This window comes from Gekko japonicus, unplaced genomic scaffold (assembly GCF_001447785.1).
Source record: "Gekko japonicus isolate JY-2015 unplaced genomic scaffold, Gekko_japonicus_V1.1 scaffold1195, whole genome shotgun sequence".
In the NCBI taxonomy this organism is placed as follows: Eukaryota; Metazoa; Chordata; class Lepidosauria; order Squamata; family Gekkonidae; genus Gekko; species Gekko japonicus.
The window spans coordinates 21,647-33,118 of record NW_015176007.1 but is presented as its reverse complement, the minus strand read 5'-3'; positions in this window follow the sequence as shown (position 1 = coordinate 33,118).

Genomic DNA, 11,472 nt, shown 5'->3' with positions numbered 1-11,472 from the left:
GGGATTTATTCATGGCTTAAGGTATTTCCAAATGCTGACCAAAAAAAAAAAAAAGCATAGTGTGGGGAGGGGGGGCGGCGGCTTAGTGCTAACACTAAGATACATTTTGCACTGTATGATCCATGTATAAATAGGTAGCCTCCTTTAGAAGTGATCGTTATGCCAGGGAGATGCCAGTAACCCTTCTGTCTTTAATTAGGGTGCCTGGCTCCTTTAATGCTTCTAGGGGAAATTCAACCCAGTTGGACAATTCCTTTCCCTTGAAAAGCTCTCTTATGGCATATTTTAGTTCCATGCAAAGCAAAACCAATAGGTGAAATTGACAATGTCCTTATGAATGTCACATCTCTCTCTCTCTCCCCCTCTCTCTCCCCCTCTCCCCGCTCCTCCAAAATTGTACATAACTTAAGGTCCATTACAGATTCATCTCTATATGGTTCTCCCTGCAGAATCCCAAAATCCCTCTGACTGCAACATTTCCTGCCCATTCATAGGACTACTTAGTTTCCAGGGCTCACCAAAAGTATGGCTAGGAGAAGGCCTGTGTCACCGGTGACCGGAAAAAAGCTCACATGAAGAAAGCCCACAGAAAAAAACCCACAGTCATAAATGCTCACAGGAAAAAAGCCCACACGGAAAAAAGCCCACACAGAGAAAAGCCCACATGGAAAGAAACCCACATGGAAAAATACCATGTAAAGCCCCATAGATATTTATAATTGTGGATAACCATTCATCTCCATTTATGAGAATGAACAGGTATTACCTATATTTTATATTGTTATTTTAGGATTAAGACATGTCATACTCATGTGGGGTTTTTTCCGTAGGCTTTTTTCATAGAACCGTGTCACCACCTCTACATCTGGATTAGGTGGTGCATGAGGAAGTTGGCGCCAGCCTGTTGTAGCTACTCGTCCAAGCTGTATGATTCACTTGCAACTCCTTCACTGGTGTGAATTGCTGGGGAATTGTAAGCCTTGAGTTCCTTTGCTACATAATTCAGTAAAGAGAAGAGACTGGAACAGACAGATCTGTGGTGTAGGAAAAGGGATAAAGATGGGGTAACAAAGGTGGGGGTTCAGAGACGTGGTGCGGTGTCTCTTGAGAGGGCTGTGGTTGAGTGGAACACCTGGCTTGCACAAGAGGCCTCAGGTTCAGTCCCTGGTATCTCCAGATAAAGGATCATAAAGCAGGTGCTGGGAAAGGCCCTGTTCTGCCTGAGACACAGGCGAGCTGCTGTTAGTTAGAGAGGGGGATACACACCATAAATCACTTTTCAGACAAGGTGGGATGACAGCAGTACCTTAGTGTACAAAGGATAATTCAGGTGGAAGCCCCCCCCCAATTATTACAAATTGTGTGTGTTGTGCTGCAGCTTACTTACACTGGAACCTTTGAATAATGCATTATGGGAGTTCAGATAGACATTGGTGCATCCTAGCATCCAGCTTCTCTCTTGGCAATGAGCCCAGGCTCACACCTACTTGGAAGTCAAGCCCTGGGACCAGGGAGTCCTTTTTAAAATCTTCTGTTCCTCCACAGAGCTTAAGAAGAAGAGTTGGATTCATACCCCATCCTTTACTCAGAGACTCGGAGCAGCTTACAATCCCTTTCCCTTCCTCTCCCCACAACAGACACCCTGTGAGGTAGGTGGGGCTGAGAGAGCTCTCTCGAGAACTGCCATTGGGAGAACAGCTCCGACAGAACTTGTGATCGACCCAAGGTCACCCAGCTGGCTGCTTGTGGAGGAGTGGTAATCAAACCTGGTTCTCCAGATTAGAGTCCGCTGCTCTTAACCACTACACCAAACTAGCAAATATGGCAGTCCCCCCTCCCCCAATTTGGCCTCACAAAAACCTTGTGAATTGGGTTAGGCCGAGAAGCCCCAGAGAGCTTCATGGCTGGTTAGGGGTTTGAATGTGAGTCTCTCAAGTCCTAGCCCAACGATCTTTACTGCACAATCTGGGCCCTCAGTGTTAAGGCTTCCTCTGATGCATTGCTCACGAGAAGAGGGCCCCAGGCAAGCGGAGGCAGTTGTGCCACCTACGGCCACCCTTGCAGTGTGGTGGAGTTGTTGGCAGGGCGGATGTGATGGATGGGGCCCCTGTGGACCACGGCCACGATGATCTGCCTGTTTTCGCTTCCCTTGCCAACAGCAAGAGTTTTGGGCGGGTTTAGGAACAGCGTAAAAATGTAAATGTTTCACGGTAGATGATATTGTAAAATTTTATTCATTCCATTTATAGCCTTCCTTTCTCACTGAGACTCAAGGCGGATTACAACATTTTAAAAGTTCAATCAGACAGCAAAGAGCCCCAGTCAACAATGTAGGAGGACTAGGATTACGGCGCTGGAGAACAATACAGACACAAAACTCTCTAAGGTGTGACCTAATACAGAAAATGGGTTACATAGAGAAAAGACAATGCAGTAAAAGGAAGGTGATGCAAAAAACTATTGCAACCGATTACAAACCTGTGTCTTTAATAACACAGCCTGTGCTTTTCCATGATACTACAGTTCCAATGTGACTCTTTAATTTGCAATCAATGTGTTATTGTTCTTCTTAAAGCAGCAGCTGTCCTTTTCTCTGACGAGAGGTTTCTGGAGCTGTGGTATCTATCGCCTTTCCCCTGGCAAGCCTGCCACTGAATTACCAACAGCCTGCCACAGGTCTCCTCCACATCCCTGCGGTCTGTTGAAAATACGCAGGGGAGCATCACTAGGAGTTTTGGGAAGCCAGGATAGTTCATGTGAGAAAAACAAAGCCCCAGGACATGATGCACCAATGGCCTGCTACATCTCTTCATGAGAAACCTGCACGGATATTGCTGGAATGGCATGCCTGGTGGTTCTCAGCCACTAGGTAGGAAAGCGAATAGCGATCATGTGTGCGTTCCCACTACTTCCAGGGATCATAATTAGAGGGTGCACAGTCACCCCAGGCTCCCACCCACGGGCATCCTCTTTTGCCATTGCAGCAGCTCTTGATGGTTGCCGTTGCTGTGGTCACTCCCTGTGAAACTCAAAGGGGTCTCCCATTGGTTTGGTTCTGCAGAAACCTCCCTGTATCAGCCTGTCCACCTTTCCTGTCTGTGCTGTTGGACTGCTGTCTCTGATTCTCTGCTGCCAGTGTCCTGCATGGCACCTCACATTTGATCTTGTACCTGACAGTTTCCCACTGTGGGGGTGCCTAGCAGCACAGCACCATGGCCTCCTGAAAAGTTTATTAAGGATTCTGTGCATCCTTGAGATGACACCTTTTTGGAAATTGGGATCTGGCCATGGAGTCTTAATCTTGTGTGTCCATTCTGCACTGCGGGAAAGGCAGTGGGCATCATTTAGAAGTGTAAATAAGATAGAAACTATAATAAAGATAAATACAATCGTGGGAGCAGCTGTTAACTTGCACCTGCAAGCCATGTGGCAGAACACGGTGTATTTCTGAAGTGAGTATCAAAACTTATGCCTTCCGCTCTCTGGAGCATCACCTGTGGGAATGGGCTCGGACTGAAGCCTTTGATCTTGCAGAATAGCTTGGGCGTTTGAATGTCCTTGTTTGGATATCTGATACTGGTCCAACTATTGAGTGGTGCCACAGCTCATCATGACCCACCACCCCCACTGTTGGGGCATATCTGATCTCAGGTGCCTGCAGACCGGGACTGTGATGTACTAAATGTTCAGAAGTTTTCAGGAATTGTGCAGGAGTGACATAATTAACTTCTGAAAATAACCCTCTCTTTTCTCCCTTTCCCTCTCCGTTGGGCATAACTTGCTCCTGGGGATGGGGTGGATTTGTTTGCATGAAGGAGTGGGAGGTTATAAAGTGAAGCAGCAGGGGAGGTCCCAGGTTGCTTTGGCCCTTGCAAGACCTCTGCCAGCTGGAATGAGCAAAGGCCGGCCAGGAGAATGAGAGGCCTGCTGCTCGGTGCTGCCCTAGCCGTTGCCTGCTGGCCGGACATTGGAGCTGAGGTTCCTGTGCAGCCAGATTTTGACCCCCAACAGGTAACAGGCAAAGAATTTTCCATATAGGGGTTTTAGACCAAATGCAAGTGGAGAACGCTGGTCTGTGTGGATCCTCCCTGATGGATCATTCCAGAATCAGGAGCTGTATTAGTCTGTTGCAGCAAAATAAAGCAGGAGGCCAGTGACACCTTAAAAGACTTACACAAAATGTATTTATTATTTACGTACTTCATTTAGACCCACCTTTCTTCCCCTTTGGTGACCCAAATCAGCTTACATCTTTTGCCTCCCCTCCAGTTTATCCTCACAACAACCCTCTGAGGTAGCTTCAGGTGAGAGTTTGTGAGTGGCCCAAGGTCACCCAGCAAGCTTCCGTGGCAGAACAGGGATTTGAATGTGGGCCTTCCAGGTCCTAGACTGACTCTATCCACTACACAGTGCTGTAGCATAAGGTGCAGAAAGAAGCCTCCGATTTTCCAGCTCCTTTTCTGATTGAGGCTCTTGTGTCTTTAACAGCCGAGTGTCAGATGCAAGTTCTCTGGGGATGTAGCTGAAACCATAGAGAGATTTATCCAGCTTTCCCCTTTATGGTGGCACCACATTGTCAGGAGGTCCTTTTGGGGCCTTGAACTTTTAGACGTGATTACTAACTACTTACAGCACTGGCGAGAGACAGGATGGAGCAAGTGGATTTTCCAGTCCTCTTTTTCCTTAAAGGGTTGTTGTTAGAACAGAATGGGGCAAAGGCTTAAATATCTGCAGCGAATGGGATACATTTTCACTGGGATTCATGTTGCAGAATTAATTATTTGAAGCATTTCTATTCTTTCACTGTGATCTACTCTGCAAATGGTTTACAGAATTTGAAAGATAAATGCAATAAAAGAACAATAATTTTAAAAAACAAACATTGCAACAGTTGCAAGAACAGCTGGTGGACAGCCTCATTTGGACTAGCTGAAGGAATGGGAGAGCTTTTCAGAATCTGCCACACATCAAGAGTGCTACACTTTGTCTAGTCTGGCTGTCACTTGGTCCCGTACAGTGGTCGCCAAGTCAGATCTCTCCAGGAATGATCTGTTGTTTAGCCAAGGAACTGTGGCCCCTGCTACCCTCTGGACACCCAGGAACAAGACCTTAGCAAGAAGGACCTCCATGCTGTGAACCCGAATCTTACTCTCTTGTGCTCATTATTTATGAGTAACGCTGCTTACAACTGCGCTATTGGGTTGATTGAAGTACCTTGACCTGCAGGGTGATTTAAACTACCAGATCAATCTCCCTGGAGTGTAATTCACCTAATCACAGAGTGCTGCCGCATCCCATTCCAGGGAATGCTTGTTATAGAGGGCGATGAAGCAGAATACTTACTGAGGGCTGGACACAGGCTAAGTTTTCTGCTAACAGAAGGGGTGGGGTGATTTCCCTCTGTTGTCCCTTCCTGCAGCAGAAACCCAGTTTCCTTCTCATTCTATTCTTGAGGGTCTCTTGTCCTCCTGGAGCTGCATTTGGGGGAGACCATTGAACTTGTAGGCTACAGGGGCCCTTCTGAGAGAGCTTGCCCAAGTCTCCCCACTCAAAAACCGCAGCCTTGGCTGCTGCTTCTTTCACGAGTAGGAGAAGGTTATTTCACCGTGTTATGTTGTAAATGGCATTTCAGTCTTAAGAATGAGCGCTCTCTCTCTCTCTCTGTAGCTTGCTGGGCAATGGTATGCCGCTGCAATAGTGAAGAGTAATGGGCCCCCTGGGCACATTCTGGTCCTGGACCATGCAGTGGAAGCCTTGCCAAATGGAGACCTGCTTATGCGAGCCAGGATACCTGCGTAAGTGCCTTCGTCTTCCTGCGATCATCTTCTTCCATCCTTATATACAATCCGTCCACTATCAATGGTTTCCTTTTGTGAGCCAGCCACCAGCTTTCCACAGCCCAGAGCAGGGGTGGCCAAACTTGCTTAATGTAAGAGCCACATTGAATAAGCATCAGATGTTTGGGAGCCGCAAGACACGAACAAATATTACATGTTTTTACTGGGAAATATGCAAAGTTGCTTTTTATTAAGAAGAAGAAGAGATTGGAGTCTCACTTGGAGTCTCAGAGCGGCTTACAAACTCCTCTCCCTTCCCCTCCCCACAACAGACACCCTGTGAGGTGGGTGGGGCTGAGAGAACTCCGACACAAACTGCTCTTTTTCAAGGAAAGCAGTGCCGGAGCTTGTGACTGACCTAAGGCCACATCAGCTAGGTGCAAGTGGAGGAGTGGGGAATCAAACCCGGTTCTCCCAGATTAGAGTCCGCACACAACCACTACACCAAACTGGCTCATTAACATTAAATGAGGCTGCCAAAAATAATAACAAAAGTGGTAAAAGCAGATATTGATCATGATATTTGTTTGTCCAATGATATTTGTTTGCTAATGATATTTAGCTTCCCCAGCTGCCCTGCTGGAGCCACACAATAGGTGTGAAAGAGCCACACATGGCTCCCGAGCCACAGTTTGGCCACCCCTGGCCCAGAGAGTCACTTTCAGTTTCATGTTAAGCAGAAAATTAGGCAAGTGAAGAGTAGAGACCAGCTTCCAAGATGTTTTCCTCTGTAAATTGTGGTAGAGAATATACAGGAAAAATTCAGTATAGGAATTTGTCATCCGATGGTTTTGCATGAAGAGCCAACATTGGACAGCTGGCAATCAGTACAATTTAATAGAGTTGACATTAGTTCATTCAAGAAAGCCGGTGACTTTCAAATCATGATGTTAAATCTCACTGCTGAAGGTCAAGTCTCAAATTATAGCATCCAAAACCAATTCTGAACATTTGTGAAATGTTGTTTCATCTGGGCTTGAATCAAAGCCAAGTTGTGGGACTCGATTTGGTCTGGGTGCGCACAGATCTATGTGTTGAGAGAGCCTTTCCTCCCATTTTGGGATGTTTTTGTGGTTGGGCAGGATGCTACAGCTTGTATTTTGTTAGAAATTCCACTTTTGGTCACACGTAACACTTCTAAGAAGGAATGAATTACAAATCAAAAGGGAAATGTAATCAAATCCTGGAGGAACATGGGCACAAAACCTGAGTCCAGACTGGTCTGTGATTCTCGTTCGAATTCGTCATGGCCATAAACGTAGATATCGAAAACTCATCTTGGGAACGCTTGGGTGTGTCATGGGTTTAGCTGTGGGTCATCACTGGCAGAAAAGAGAAGTATGGTGGAGGTCAGGAACAGGTTGCATGGTACAAAAACGTTTCTGGAGCAATAAGAGAGGCAAACCATTGGAGTTCCAAGAGACGCTGTGTGTGTGAAGAGGCCCTCAGGCCTGGTCTACCTGCAGGCTTCCTATTTGCCTGCTTTGGGCATGCAGCCTCCTGCTGGATGAGCCCTCCCACCCACCTGAGCACTTGGCCAGTTGTAGAACAGTGGGTGGGGGGCAGAAATGACGTCCTGCAATGTGTCAATGTCACACCTGAGCGAAAACTTGGATGTGACATCAGAGCATTGGACGACACCCTACAAACTCAATGGTATTACCTGTGTTTTCCAGAGCATCGGCCAACCTGCTGATGTCACATCCGGGTTTTCACCTGGATGTCAAAACATTGCACAATGTCACATTTGCCCCCCAAACTCCCAGGGGTTGCTGTAGGCAGTAAAATGAGCTTCATCACATCAGGCTACAGGCTCACAAGTTGAGGTGTCCCTGAATGCAAAAGCAGGCTCTTTTTCCCCTACTTGCAAGGAGCTATTTCTGTTTGGGAGAGCATTCCTAAGGGCTACCCTTTCTCACACCTGAAGTGACACAGTCCATACCACCAGAAGGGTACTCCTGTGAGGCTGTTGGGGTGAAAATAAGCACTTTAAAGACTAACAGGATTTTATCCAAGATAAATTTACGTGGACTGGAGCCAACTTCTTCAGACAGCGATGCTCCCAGAATAAGTAAAATTAGACTAGGCTTTAAAAAAAAAAAAAACCCCACCAAGAGTCTAGTGGCACATTAAAGACTAAAAGATTTCATTGTAAGTGCAGTCCTGAGGTCTGGAAAGAGTTGCCCTTCATTGTTTTTCTCCTCAACTCATTAGCATAATAGGCCACACCCAACAGCAGACACTCATTAGCATATTAGGACACACCCTTGACAGCACAGCACATTAGCATATTAGGCCGCACCCCCATGTTATCAGAAGTGTGGTCATTCAGCCACACCCACCTTTTGCTTCTTATTCTGTTTACCTTGTTGTCAAAACCCAGAGGTTTTTTTTTGTAGCAGGAACTCCTTTGCATGTTAGGCCACACACCCCTAATGTAGCCAATCCTAATGAGTTTCTGCTGTTGGGTGTGGCCTATTATGCTAATGAGTTCCTGCTGGGTGTGGCCAACTCAGGAGCCAGCCGGAACTCTGTTCCTGTGCGTTCCTGCCCAAAAATAGCCCTGTGTGTGAATACTTTTTTGCTCTGTTTGCTTGCAGGGAACAAGAGGGGAGGGACTGTGGGTGTTAAACTGGGGGCAGCAGACAAGCAACAACACATTCCTCAAATCTCAGCCTCTGTGGGCAAAAGAAATGGGAGAGGACAAACAATCCCCCCCCCCCGTGGGATTTCCCTCTCAGGAGCCTCTAGAAATCTGCTGTCCGGTGCCCTTACTTGTGTTCCCTGAAGAGCTGGGCCAGCCCTGCATCTTCCTCCCGTGTTGTTACAACAGCAGGTGCTGGGTTCATTGCTATGAAGAACCGGAAATGCTATCAGGTGCCGGTCTTTTCCGGCCTGTGTGAGCAACGGCTTGGATCCGCCAGAGCATTTCCATGGGTGGAAACAGAGCAGCTTTCCAGGGGGCATTTTGGGCTGCAGCAGGAGGCTGCATCCCATGAACGGAAATCCTTCCACCCATGGAAATGCTCCAGTGGATCCAAGTCAATGACTTGTATTTTTCCAGGACTTGCAGGAAAAGTCAGGGGGCTTTCCCAGACGATCTCCTGGACAGCAGGAGGTGACCTTGGAGGCTAACTTGTAGTCCAGTATTTATTTATTTCATCACCTTACATTTATGAATTGCCTAATCCCCACCAATGTGGGTGTCTAGGCGATGGACAAATGTAAACCTATTAAAACCACAAAACCATATCCAACATATTATACACAGTTAAAACAAGTGGTGAATGTGTGTTTTGTAGTTCCCACCTATTCCTGGTCTGTGAGTGCTTCGTGGGTACGCGGAGGGAATAACTCACAAGGGACAGGAGCAGTGTTCCCGCTAAGCTGAGCCAGTGTGAGCTAGCTCACAGTTTTTAAGCCTCTGGCTCACACATTTTCATCTTTTCTCAGGAAGGAGGGCTCCAGAGCAAACTAATTCATGCAGCAGCCAAATCGCTCGCTCACAACATTAATGCCAGTAACTCACAAAGTAGAATTTTTGCTCACAAGACTCCACAGCTTAGAGGGAACATTGGATAGGAGATTCAGGTCGGGTAAGGGTGCCAGCCATGATGTAAACAGTCGCTGTCTTCAACCAAATGCCTGGCGGAACATCTCTGCCTTACAGACCCTGCGGAATTGCATTGAGTCCCACAGAAGAAGAAGAGGAGGAGATTGGATTTATACCCCGCCCTTCACTTGGAGTCTCAGAGCGGCTTACAAACTCCTCTCCCTTCCCCTCCCCACAACAGACACCCTGTGAGGTGGGTGGGGCTGAGAGAACTCTGACTCAAACTGCTCTTTTTCAAGGACAGCTGTGCCAGAGCTTGTGACTGACCCAAGGTCACATCAGCAGGTGCAAGTGGAGGAGTGGGGAATCAAACCCGGTTCTCCCAGATTAGAGTCCGCACACTTAACCACTACACCAAACTGGCTCTGATGTTAATTGGCAGAGATTTCCTCCAGGTTGGGGGCAGGGCTGAGAAGGCCCTGGTCCTGGCTGAGGACAGCTGGATCTCTCTAGGGCTGGGGTCCGGGCCGTAGCTAGGACCTTTCAAGTGGGGAGGCCCTGGGGAAAGTGGGGAGGCCGGTGTGTGTGTGTGTGCGTGCGCAAAGCGCGCGCGCCGCAAACAGCCCGGATCCTCACGGAGCTCGCAGGGGGGCACGATCTGCCCTCCCCTGCCCCGGGGGCGCAACTTAGGCAGATCCGTCCCGGGCTTCGAGGCGCGCTTCTTTCCGGAGGGTCCATTGCAAACCCCCCACCCCACCCCCGCGCGCAACACTTCCACGGCCGGTGTCTTTTTTGATAGGGAAACATGTCGACAGCTCGAGGAAGGACAGGATGGTACATCCCCACTTTTGTGGCGCCCCTCCGCCCTGCCTCGCCGGCGGCAGCAGAGCGCAGCTTCCCGGAGCCGGGCTGGGGGTGCGCCTGCAGGCGCCGTGTTGGACTTCCACGGCTGCCGGAGATGGGCGCGGGCGGCGCTTTCGCCCGGGCCGACCCCTGCCAGGAGGCCTCCACATTGCAGGACGGGCAGGACAACCACGTCGGGGGGGCGGCTTTGGCGGCAATGCTGCTGGCGGCTCTTTCCTCGCCCAAACCAGCGGCCAGCCCCTCCTCTCCCGTGCATCAACCCGCACAAGGGCGCCAGGTGACCCGGTGGTGGTGGGGAGGGCGGGGCCCCCCATGAGCCACCTGCCGCTTCCCGCGCCTCTTGCAGCCTCTGGCACATCCTGCTGGGTGAGCCGCTTCCTGCTCCCGCCGCCCTCGCTCCGCCCACCGAGCACCGCTTCAGTCGAGGCGGGCCTTGGCGGCAAGCGGAGCCGGGGGCTTGTCAGCCCCCTGACGCCGTCTCGGCCTCCAGTGCCGCCGCCGTGGCCAGCCTCTCATCTTCGGGCAGGGGGGAGGGGGGAGCAGAGGATCGGGGAGGGGGCCCACAAAACCCGCGGGGGGGCGGGCCCCGTGGGCCCCACGTGAGCTACGGGCCTGGCTGGGGACCACCAGTAAGTTATTTTGTGAAGAGCATAATGCTCTCTCAGGGGTATAACGGAGTTATGTCTATAATATTGTGGGACTGAAGCCTAGAGCTGGTTGTCATATTCCAGATCATGGTTGGTTCTTGGGAGAAGTCGCCCACACTGACACAAAGTGCCCAGTTTTCGAGATGAACTTACCATCCCCTAGATCCGATCGTGACTCACTTCTGGGTCAGGCGCGAGGAAGAGGATCTCTTCTATGGAAACCTTTATGAATTTTCTTCCCTTCCAGGAAGTACAAGTGCAAGGAGGAAGAAGTTCACTTGGTGCACACTGATCGTCCTGGAATATTCACCACAAGTAAATACAAATAACCCCCTCTTCCCTTGTGTCAACTTTGACCGACAGGAACAACAGAACAAAAGAAATATGCATGTACATGCCAGTGGAAGAGAATACCTCTCAATAGGGCTTCTTTTTGTAGCAGGAACTCCTTTGCATATTAGGTGACACCCCCCCTAATGTAGCCAATCCTCCAAGAGCTTACAGTAGCCCCTGTAAGAAGAGCTCTGTAAGCTCTTGGAGGATTGGCTACATTAGGGGTGTGTCTACTAAT